Source organism: Eptesicus fuscus, chromosome 3 (assembly GCF_027574615.1).
Source record: "Eptesicus fuscus isolate TK198812 chromosome 3, DD_ASM_mEF_20220401, whole genome shotgun sequence".
In the NCBI taxonomy this organism is placed as follows: Eukaryota; Metazoa; Chordata; class Mammalia; order Chiroptera; family Vespertilionidae; genus Eptesicus; species Eptesicus fuscus.
The window spans coordinates 77,596,461-77,607,925 of NC_072475.1; the positions used below are offsets into that span (position 1 = coordinate 77,596,461).

General features: G+C 46.1%; 2 long non-coding RNA genes across 2 annotated transcripts; one reads left to right on the plus strand and one right to left on the minus strand.

Moving 5' to 3' along the window:
• Positions 1–222: 222 nt before the first annotated feature.
• Positions 223–998, minus strand: LOC129148605 (uncharacterized). Its single transcript, XR_008555598.1, has 2 exons — positions 574–998; positions 223–434 (listed from the first exon to the last, which is right to left on the minus strand). It is a non-coding gene; the product is annotated as an uncharacterized LOC129148605 (long non-coding RNA).
• A 1,133-nt stretch (positions 999–2,131) lies between these two features.
• LOC129147993 (uncharacterized) lies at positions 2,132–9,755 on the plus strand. Its single transcript, XR_008555203.1, has 4 exons — positions 2,132–3,185; positions 4,540–4,671; positions 5,528–5,668; positions 9,371–9,755. It is a non-coding gene; the product is annotated as an uncharacterized LOC129147993 (long non-coding RNA).
• The last annotated feature ends 1,710 nt before the right edge of the window (positions 9,756–11,465 follow it).

Genomic DNA, 11,465 nt, shown 5'->3' on the forward strand with positions numbered 1-11,465 from the left:
CCGACAGCATAGCCAGTTTCTTTTTTAATCAATGTCTAGTATGTGTCAGACAGGATGTTATAGTATTTAGTGTCATTGGTAGAAATATAATTAAACTTCCTCACTTTGGGGCAATTTAATTGGAAATACAACATAACCTTTAATACAAGTATTCATCACTGCTGTCTTGTGCTCTATTTTTTTGTGTCAGGGGAGGTTAAAGGGTAAACATGCTCTGAAATATCACATTAAAACATGCCATTTTAATGCCTAATCTTCAAAGGAAGATGATTAGTAAATTAATGTAAGACATGTTCAAATATGCATTGCAGGGCTGAGATCAAAGAAGTCCAGGTACTTGGAAAGGTTTTAAGTCCCCAAAGCAAAGGTCACTTCAACTTTTCTTTTCTTTTTCTTTTTTATCCTTACCCGAAGATATTTCTTCCTACTGATTTCTGAGAGAGTAGAACAGAGGGAGGTAGAGAGAGAGGGAGAGAGAGAGATCAGTTGTTTGCATCCTGCCTGCACTCTGACTGGGGACCTGCATCCACAGGCAGCCCAAGTGCATGCTGTGATGGGAAGGGAACCGGCCACCTTCAGGTGATGGGATGATGCTCCAATCCACTGGGCCACACCTCAGGGCTCAACCATTTCTTCACGAGCCAGTCCATTGAAAGGTGAAATGAAAGGACCAGGCGGTAGAGCATCTAATGGTGTCCTCTGGCCACTTCAAAGGCTCTGAGTGCTGTGCTGGCTTCAAAGACGGCCCGGGAGATGCTCCCCTGCGGCCCCTCCGTTGCCCGACAAGGACAGGGATTCCCTCCAAAGAAGACTCCTGGGAACAGACTCTCATTCACTCACTCACGAGGCAGCGTGTTTGGGTGCAGTCCCCGCTAACTCTGCTCTGGATGTGGGGGTGCAGCCCCCAGTCAGGGCAGGGCCGCGGTGTCTGGAACAGGCTCCTCCAGGAGGGCCAGCAGATGCCCAGCACCTGCCCCACAGCTGGAGGCCCAGGTGCTGCAGAGTCAGAAGGGGATTGGCCAGTGGTTGAGGCCCCGCCCCTTGCCCTTTGACCTCTCCTCCCGCGCTGGACTGGCACGTGCACCTCCCTCCATTGACGTTTCCATGGAGACATCAGAGCTCCTGGTTGAAGTTGGCTCAGTGCATGCGAGAGCCCAGAGGAGTAGGAAGCGAAGGAGAAGCTCTCCCAGTTTCTGCTCTGACCTCGGCTCGCTGAGCGCACAGCTGCCTCTCGATGGGCAACTTTCTTTCTAGGTTTCGTCCTTTCATCCGCCGCCGCCGGGCCTTGCCTGGTGCCCGCCGCCAGGTGGCTCTCCCGGTGCGCAGGGAGGATGCCCCGCCTGGCCGCGCCCACCCCGCGGCTCCTGCACCTGCCCTGGGCCCCGGGCACCGGCTCCTCCCCTGGGGCCCTGCACCTACAGCATCTGGCTGGCACACAGCGGGGAGAAGGCCGTGTCCTCTCCCCCAGACCAGGTGCTCCCCTCTGGGGGTCCTCCCCTTGGTGAGGTGGAAGGACCCCCCAAGGAAGCCCAGACTGTGTTTCCATAACCCCAGGACCGTCTACATCCCTCCTCCAAGGGGCAGACCTGCTCTCCCCGGGCAGGAAGTCCAGGCTGTGAAGCCCAGACCAGCCAGGACCATCCCACGTCCTTGTCTGCAGGACACGGAAGTGAAGGTCCCAGAAGAGCCCCCGGAAGGGAGGGCACAGAACCCAGACCATCAGGTACAGAGGAAGGGACAGGGTGACCAGGACAGCCCCTACAGCGGTGGGCCCCCCCCACTCACATCTAGGACCCCGGAGACCACGGGCGTCCTCCCTTCCAGCAAGAGCAGTCCCGGGCCTCTGGCCCTCAATGCCCAGCACCCGCAAGGCAGCTGGAGTGGGGGCGCCCCGCTGTCACCCAGGCGCTGCTCCTGCGGAGGCCCTGCGGTAGATGCCCAGCCTGCTCCACAGCCAAACCCAAGCCCTGGCTGCTTCCTGCAGCCACAGAGGCCCCCAGAGGGAGTGCAGGGGGGAGACCACCCACCCAGCAGTCCCCAGTCACTACCTTTGTGCGAGGAGATGGAGGCTCAAAAGCCATCAAGGAGCAACCCTCCCCCGGCCTCTGCGGCCAGGAAGGCCTGCAAGAGGACCTGGTCCCTGCCTCTCCAGCTCCCGCTGCCCCCGCTGCGGTGGGACCGAGGGGAGCTGCCCCCGCCTCCCAAGTTGCCCTGCCTTGCAGTTGACTCAATCCTGGGCGCTGACACAGAGGCTGGGGCTGCCTGCGGTGCCACTCAGTCTGCCCCTGCTTCCTCCCCTCCTGGCTCAGCGATGGCAGACCCCCTGCCCTGGGCCACTCACACTGGGCAGGTCGCTGTTCCCATCACAGCCGGGGGGAATGAAGCTTTCACCTCTCAGCCGACCTCGGATGATGAGGACATTGAAATGGACACCACGCTCCCTTGCTATGCTTGCACCATCATAACTTACCCTGACTCCAGCCTGACATTCCCGCCAGTTTACCAAATCCAATACAGTGTGGAGCACAGGGACCCTGCAGTCCCCCCACCGGCCCACCTGCCCTGAAGGACTGCTGCTCTCCTCAGGCCATCCCACTGGCCCCAACCACCCCTCAGCCCACCTGAGGGACTCCTCCTGGTCCCAGAAGGGACCCTCTCTCCCCAGCGCTCCTGTTAGCCCAGAGCTACACACTGTGGCGTTGGCGTTGCCATGGAGGTACTAGACACTGGGAGCGGCAGTTCAGTTTGCAGTGCACCTGCAGGCCCACCTGTGGTTATGGGTCCTGCGGCTCCCGGGGATGGTGGGAGCCCTGGGGTCAGTATGACCACCCCAGGCCCACTCATCCCCAGCATCCAGAGCATCCACGTTAGAGATAGACCGAGGAAGGCACGCAGCACTGCTTCTACATCTCCCTTTGGCCATAAGACCAGGGACCATCTGGCCGCAGCCTGGCTGCTGAGGAGGAGGAGCAGGCATCACCCAGTGCGTGCATACACTGCTGGTTCCACCTGAACTCCGACCCCTGGAGCCCAGCCTGTGATTACACAGGCGGTGTGGAGATGGGGAGGGTACCCCAGTCCCAGATGGAGGCGCTAGTGTTGACACTGGCCATCAGTGCCCCTGCGGCCGCCTGGACATGGAAAACCTCCTGCACTTGCAGCAGCCACCACCGTGGAGAATGAAGGTATGTCCCCAGGCACGTCTGTCCCCACCTTTCCTCAGACCACCGGGGCTTTCCTAGCTGCGCGGCCTCCATTATCCATGCAGGTCCCACTTGTGGCTGTGCTTTCTTTCCAAGCCCCGGGACCACCTGTGCAGAATGCGGGTGATGCTATGGGCGGGTCCAACATCCCTCCCCTGATGGGAGGACCTGCTATTCCCACTTTCCATCAGTACAGCTGCGGCCCGCCTGGCCCACACACAGGTGGTGCCCTCACAGGGAAATGTCTCACCTGTGACGAGAGGCCACCGTGTCACCACATGCCCTCAGATCACTAGCAGCCCCGCTATCCAGTGATGGGGCAGCACACACTGCAATGGCCGGATAGGCTTACGGGCCCCCTTCCCACTGAGTCCTTGGGCACCCCCGGACCCAAACAGTAGTGCTCTGGGGGATAGCACCAGACATTTTTACAGAGAAATGTCTACTCTCAGTCAAACACCTGCCTCCATCCCCCAAGGTGGGGGCCCCTCTCACTTTGGAGGAGCCAGGACTGTGTGTGGAGGCGCCTGCTCAGAGCAACGGTGCCTGTGCTTGGGCAGGGCAAACGCCAGCTTTGCAGTTGGGGCATCTGCCCAGGGATTCATAAGAGCCGCCAACCAATTCTACCACAAATCTCAGCAAATTAGGACACCTTCCTCCGCAAACTGTGTGTAACCATGGACTTTGCTCCACTGGGAAGAGGCTTAGCCCCTTCAGGTGAAACTTAACCTGCTGGTCCTACATCAGGTCAGAGGGCCACACCGCAGGGGTCTGTGTGTTTGGGGCAGGCGGCGTTTGAGGGTGAGGGACAAATGAGCCCAGTTGAGAACTAACTGCAACTTAAATCCCTTCAATAGCCCACCAGAAGTTCAAACCCCTTGTTCTGGCATGTGAAACCTCAAGGTCTGCTCGCCCTGCCTCCTCCTCTCCTCTCCCCTCCCTGCCTTGCATTTTCTGTATCAGCACATAGAACTTCTTGCTGTGTCCCCAAATAGCCATTCTGTGCTCATGCTCGTCTCTCCTTCCAGATTCCTCTGGCCCTGACTTCCTTCCCCACCTTCAATTTGATAATCCTTGCCCATCATTTAAGACTTTTCTTAGATTTCTTGTCATTCAAAATTCTTCATTGTCTCTTATCCCATCTGGATTAGGTACAACTCTTTTATATCCTTGGAATACTTCATGCATATCTCTGCTGTCATACTTATCAGATTGTATTATAATTCACAGTTGATACGTCTTGGGTTCTCACTAGAACATGAGGTTGTTGATAATGGATGCTGTTTTATTCGTCTTTGAATCTTTTGCAACACATTTGTCTTCTATCTCACACTAGGCACTTCATTAAATAGTTGATGCATGTGTGAACAAATGAATAAATGAAAGCGGCATTCATTGGAATCAAGTTTTGATGGGATCCAGAGATAATACAAAACATAAACTTCCCAGTTGAATCAGTGGATTTAAGGTATCTTCCCACAGCTTTTTCTTTAAATATATTTTTATTGATTTCAGAGAGGAAGGGAGAGGGAGATAGAAACATCAATAATAAGAGAGAATCATTGATCAGCTGCTTCCTGCTCGCCCTCCACCCAGAATCGAGCCCGCAACCCAAACATGTGCCCTGACAGGGAATTGAAACATGACCTTCTGGTCCATAGGTCGAAACTCAACTACTGAGCCAGGCCAGCCCAGCTTTTCTTCGTCCTTGCATGTGAGCAGTAGCACGCACAGAGGAGATCTGACTTAAGAAACAATCCCATCATAAGTGTATACGGAAAGGAGGAACTGGTGGTTCTATATGGGGATTAAACCAGAATCTTTGGTCTTATAGGCAGCATGCTCTTTAACCAAAGAAATAAAACAATACTGTAGGAAATTTTATCACAAGTCCTATCACAGATAGAAAGATATAAGGTGATATCTGTGTCTCAGACTTCAACTCTGAATGTCTGGTCCTTTTATCAAAAGTAGGAAACAGAGCCAAGAGTCAGCCCCATATCAATAAGTGTGTGGACAGGAAACCTTGGGGGCATATGCGATGGTGGTGTTACTGGCCGAAAACCCGCATTACCTCTGTGCCATTGCTTCCTTCCTGTGAGAGCCTGGCTCCTCAGTTATTGGAGAAGAGGGAAGTTGATGAGCACAGGGGAGTTCACAGGGGCTCTAAGGCACGTTCAGAGCCATTCTACAACAGTTTCCTTTCCTCAAACCACGGAGTCACTTCCAGGCCTTTTTTGGTTCTGCATTTGCTATATCATCGGTGTTAGCCAGCCTGCAGCAACAAAGAAATCTCACTCTGTTTCCCTCTCATCGTCCCACAGGTAGTTACCTGCCTTTCAGAGAGGTTACTTAACAGCAAACACTACAGAAACGTCCTGCAGTTCATCCACCTGCATTGCCTTCAGTCTGAACCCTGACTCTTCAATCACAGCGGACTCATTTGGAATCACACAAATTAAAAGGTCATGACATTAATCACAGAGTTATCTAATCCCTGAGCCGTTTCCTCCTTTTTAGAAGGGGTGGCTCATCATGGGGTGGGTGGGAAGAGCAACAAGAACTCTTTATGGTTTCTGCATCTTGTTCAATTTCAGATGTGGTTTTCCGATTTTATTAGTAAATATTTGATACCAGGCTACAGCACAAATGCTAATTTAACCAGAGAAAAGTTTAAGACTTGGTCTTGCAACATTTCATATTTTTTAATGACCTTTAAATTAAACATAGCTGCTCTTAGCACTGCTTGGATGCTGGCTACAGAAGGTCCAGTGACATAAGGTTATGAGCGATGGTTGGAGGTTTTCAGGTCGGGGTGCAGCACAGAGCAGTGTTGGTTTAGAGGATTATTAATTCTGTGGAACAGGTGAGCGGGCATTCACTTCACTGTAAGCCAAATCTTTATAGAAAGCCCTGTTATATTTTTCTTAATGTTAAACAATAAAATCTGGTAGATTTTATGACCGTAAAAAAATGGGATGCGGGGGAGGAGGGGATGAAAGAGATAGTTCAAGGATGTGCTGGTGATTACGTTTCTATGAATAAGACCCTGAGCAGAGGGAAATGAAACCACATCATTTAATGACAGGGAGGAGAGGAGGTCTGAAGGGGGCAACCCACATGGAGAGTGCTAGGGAAGTCTGCACCATCATCTGCACACTTTTCAATCTGGAGCCCTGGGGGGCTAAGACTCAGTGCCTTATAATACAATGAGGCTTTCTGTTGATTTGGAAAAGTATGATGGCTAAAGAAAGCTGTGGTGATCTCTACACTTGAAGTGGTTGTTCTGTTACAGTAGACAGGGAGCATGGGGAGTCTCCCCCATCAGCCAACATGAAGGTGGGGTGGGATGCGGAGGGAAGATTCTTACTCTGTGCATTTGAAAAGCTAGAAAGATGAATGGACAGGGTCTGAGTGAGCCAAACGCTAGAAAATGACTGAGAGAGGGCCCCAGGGCACCAAAAGCTAGAAAGATAATTGGATAGAAAAAAGCCCTCCCATCCCTATCCCTATAAGACCCACAGGCTTGAGCAGGAAGGGGGAATGGTCTTTGAGACAGAAGTCCACCCTTCTCACAGCACTTGGCACCTGAATAAACCTCTTTCCTTTTGCACCAACATCTGTCTCAGGAGTTTGGCTTTCCTTGGGGCAGGCAGCTGAACCTGCATTTTGGTTTCAGTTTGATAGGCCTCTTTTTATAGTGTCTCATAGTAAAACCCAGAACCTAAATCTAGGCATAGTTGTTCTATGAATTGGTTCAAAGATGTGTTCATTTTTCCTACAATTGTACATATTTTAATGTAATGGATTGACTATAATATAACATTAAGCTCTTGCATGGTAATTCATGAAACTAGCTCCTTATCCTTTCCTTTTTTTGGGAGCACTAAATCAAGAAAATTGGAGAAAGAAATAGCCAACATGTTATAGCCTCAAACAATCACCTGTCAACATTGATGAAGATCTTGTACAAGTAAATGTGAATCAGAAGAAACTTAAATTTCAGAGCTGGAATAAAACACATTCATTGAAATACATTCATTCATAACACATTCATCCATAACACTGGTTGGAAAACAGGCAAAATATCTGCATTTTTTGGGAACTTTAATAGGTTTATTGGACCTAGAGTATATCTAGATTACTTTCATATGTTTTTCCTTTGAATAATGTACTACGAACTAGATAGAAACTTGATGCAAAAGAAACCAAATAGAACATAGAAAATTGGAAATTTAGACATCTTGAAAATGTGTACAAAATAATGATGCCTCCACTAGAAGATGTGGTAAATATAATGTAATATATAGTTAATGTAATCTAATGATTCCATCACTAGTTAATCACTTACTCAATCAGGATTTTCTTTTCTTGGGCATTATACTTTGATCTTGTCTGCCAGCCTCGTATTATATTCAGTAATTGGATATAAAAAAAAGCAATAGACTATAATTAAATTTTAAGAAAAGCGAGTACTAGCCCTTGTTTATAAAAGTTTAAAATTACTGTATATACATGATCCTTAGGAAGCACACTCCAAGTGTTTTGCCTTGAGACTATCTTTTTAAAAAAAAACATGCAAATATAATACCATAAAAATCTAATAAGTGATAAATAAAATAGTTTTTAAAAATGAACACCTTTGCTTGTATAATATATTTTAAACAAAATTGTATGTATATCAATAAGTTAGGTAAAAACAAATATACCCATGGGGAAAAGATTGGAAAACATATTGAAAATTATAGTAGTAGCTATGTTGAGGTGGTTTATTATTAGTGAATATTTCTCTATTTTCCATATTGGGTAATACAATTATTTGAATGTGGCAATTTTGATTTAAATCCCATTAGGGTAGGAATTTTTCTACATCACTGCCTGATAAATATCAAGTACCCAATAAATATGTGTTGAATGAAAAATTAAGACATTTATTACATTATAATATATTCATCACATTCATTAAAGCATGTTGTCCCAATCTTGACATTTCCAGTCCCGGCTTTGAAGGCTGTACCAGGCAGCGAGGCGTGTCCTCCGTGCAGTTCTCAGTGGAGGGAGGCCAGCACTTGGCCTGCAGAGGCTCACCTCTGAGCTCACCGCTGCCTTAGGCAGTGCAGTGAGGCTGAGCAGGTTACACTCCATGACTCAATCTCCTCATCTGAACAATAGGTATAAGGATGCCTCCTTCCTAGGACTGTGTGAGGATCAAATGTTTCATACATGAAATCTCTTAGTGTAATGCATGCCACACTGTAAGTGATAAGTAAGTGTTGACCATTACTGGTATTGTTAGTGTGTTGTTGATGTTGTTGTTGTTATTATTTTTATTATTAGGGAAGTTTATATCTCTCTTGTCTGGCCAGTATGTTGTTTTCAGCCTCTAATGCCCACAGTGGTTTCTGCCTCAGGCAACAAAAACCATTTAAGCCCAATTGAGAGAGATTAAAATCTTGCATTAGGCTCTCAAGAGAATCACTAATCTCCAGATGACTTTTGAAATACAGATAATATCTGCCTTGGAACTCAAATTAGGAGAATTTAAGAATCTGAAAGTTGTCTCTCAGGGTTCAAACATGAGAGGGCTAAAACCCCTTCAGAATGGGTTTCCAGGTGCAGCCTGGGGCAGCAGTTCTGAGCTAGATGAAGCCTGGGGTGATGTGTGGAGGGATAAGGGGGTGGGGGGCAGGAGCAGAAGCCTGATAAGGAGTAGAAATGAGCTGAAAGTGAGAGGGTGGGGGGCACCCCCACGAGAAGACTTTTCTTCTCTCCACTCTGGTCCTTCTCCTTCACTCTGTCCCCTCACTGTCATCACAGGCCTTCGGGAAGCAGAGCTCCGGGGGAACCAAAGGACAGGGCAGGGGCGCTGGCTGGCAGTCTTCTGCTGTGATGGCCCCACAGCATCTAAGGTCCTCGGGTCACTTTACATTTGTGGCAGGAAGGTACATTAAGTATACTAGTATTGTGCAGTCATAAATTCAGCTTCCAAATTGGCAACTTATTTTTAAAAATTTATCAAATAAATTATTTTCTTAATGTACCTTAAAGAAGAGAAAATTTAGTTGAAATCTGTAATTTCTGACTTTTAGAAAGTTAGGTGCAATTTTATTGCCTGCGTGTGTTTTCAGTGGAAATTAATTTCACTAATGACTACGGTCTCAGTGCAGGAGTTTCAGAAATGGTGTTCAAACAAACAAGAAAACCTTTCCCTGGAGAAAATGAACTTCATCATCTGATGGACCAGAACATTGTTCAGAAGGACAAAACTCCACTTGAGATAAGTCACGAGTTCCCCTGGTTACTACTGCATTTTATAAATCATTGAGATTTTATTTAGCATATAATTTTATCAATTTGTTACCAAATGTTATAATTTATACACTTCTATTTTGTTTACTTTATTAATATCTGCCTTTCTTATTGGACTAAGCTTAGTAGCACCCAAATTTAATTTTTCACTTACTGGTAACTGAGAATGCTACACTACAGATGATCAGTAAATGTTGATGAAAAAATGAATGAAATTTTTTCCGTATCCCAGTAGAAAAAAAAAGGGGGGGGCAGGATTTTTATCAATATACTAGAGAATGAAAGAAATAAAAATATGAGAAAAATTCTCAGCTTGAAATTTTTCAAAATAAATATCTATATAATAAAAGCCTAAGCGACCCTTATGGCGGAATGACCGGTCGCTATGATGCACACTGACCACCAGAAGCTCATGGCTGGCAAGCACATCAACAGTGATGGGAGCCTCTTCCACCTCCACAGCAGCACTCAGGAGCCGCAGGCCAAGCGGTAAGGAGCAGCAGGCAGGCGGTAAGGAGTGAGGGTCCTGGACTGCGAGAGGGCACAGGCAGGGCTGAGGTACCTCCCCCCGCCTCCAGTGCACAAATGTCATGCACCAGACCTCTAGTAATAAATAATGAGTGTGGGGTGAAATAAACACTTACAAAGATTTCTGGAGAGAATATAAGATGGTAGATTTTCAGGGAAGCAGTTTCCTTGTTTTTATCAAGATTTTTAAATATTTCATTCTCATTATCCACCATTTTAATTTGTCCAAAAGCAATTTAGTCCAAAACAGAATTAAAGACATGCTGAAAAATGTGGAAAGATTTATTTGCATTAATATTAAGTTGAAACCAAAGGAAATGACTAGGTACAGTATGGACTATTATAGATCTTGTAAAATTAATGTGTTTGAATGATTTACATAAAATGGTTCAACATTATTCATTAATGCTTCTTAATTTTTTAAAGATGTGAATGGTTAAAAAACAATAAGAAATAGTATACATGATATTATAATTTCAACTTTATAAAACTAATTAGAGACTGAGAGTACAGAGTTCAGTCAAATGGACCAGGTTTGAATAGTGACTCTGCCATTTAGTTGTGAGTTAAAGACATGACATTGGCCCTGGCTGGTTTGGCTCAGTGGATAGAGCATCGACATGCGGACTGAAGGGTCCTGGATTCGATTCTGTTCAAGGGCACATGCCCAGGTTGTGGGCTCGATCCCCAGTGGGGGCATGCAGGAAGCAGCATGATTCTCTCTCATTGTTGATGTTTCTATCTCTCTCTCCCTTCCTTTCTGAAATCAATAAAAACATATATATATATATTTTTAAAAAGACATGACATTCGCCAAAACTGGTTTGGCTCAGTGGATAGAGCATCGGCCTGCAGACTGAAAGGTCCCGGGTTTGATTCCAGTCAAGGGCATGTACCTTGGTTGCAGGCACATCCCCAGTGGGTGGTGTGCAGGAGGCAGCTGGTCGATGTTTCTCTCATCGATGTTTCTGGCTCTCTGTCCCTCTCCCTCTCTCTCGGTAAAAAATCAATAAAATATATTTTTAAATAAAATAAAAGAAAAAGAAAAAGACATGACATTCTACAAATTATTTAATTTACTTAAGTTTCCATTTTTCTTCTGTAAAATTGACATATTAGTGGCACCTGCTTATGAAGTTATTATGAGGATTAAATGAGAGAATGAGTTATTTCTAAGATAAAAATATTGAGGGAAATCAAGAAAACATTAACAATGATGTTTCTCTTTGTGTTGTAAACAGATGACTTTCTCCTTTAAAATTCCCATATTTTCTAAATCACCTATATTGAAACTATTCTTTTATAACCCAAAATAGATATTGATAATAAAAAAAAGTCCCCTTAAGAGACCAAATTTTTTAATGTAGGTGAGCACATTCATATTTATAGCTTATACTTTATTTTTTAATATATTAAGTATCCTTA